Source organism: Aptenodytes forsteri, unplaced genomic scaffold (genome assembly GCF_000699145.1).
Source record: "Aptenodytes forsteri isolate BGI_AS27 unplaced genomic scaffold, ASM69914v1 Scaffold271, whole genome shotgun sequence".
NCBI classification, from domain to species: domain Eukaryota; kingdom Metazoa; phylum Chordata; class Aves; order Sphenisciformes; family Spheniscidae; genus Aptenodytes; species Aptenodytes forsteri.
In genome coordinates this window covers 277,407-277,708 of record NW_008794602.1, presented here as the reverse complement: position 1 = coordinate 277,708, position 302 = coordinate 277,407, and positions in this window count along the sequence as shown.

Here is a 302-nt window from a genome sequence, read left to right as displayed (position 1 = left end):
CCCCGGGGTGTCCCCCCCAGGGCTGCCCGTGCACTCGGCCTCTGCCTTCCCGCGGTTTGCTGGGCGCCGGGTCCGCGGGGGTGTGCAGGCGTGCAAACCCCTGCACTGGGATCTCTCTGGGTGCACACGTGTGTGCAAAGCCTCTGCATCTGGGTACCTGGTGCACACACGCGTGCGATGCCCCTGCAGCCGGGCATCTTGTGCGTGTCCATGTGCAAAGCCGCTGCATCTGGGCATCTCATGCACACGCGTGTGCAAGCCCCCCGCCGCCCCCGCCCCGTCCCCACTCCTGCCCGCAGCGG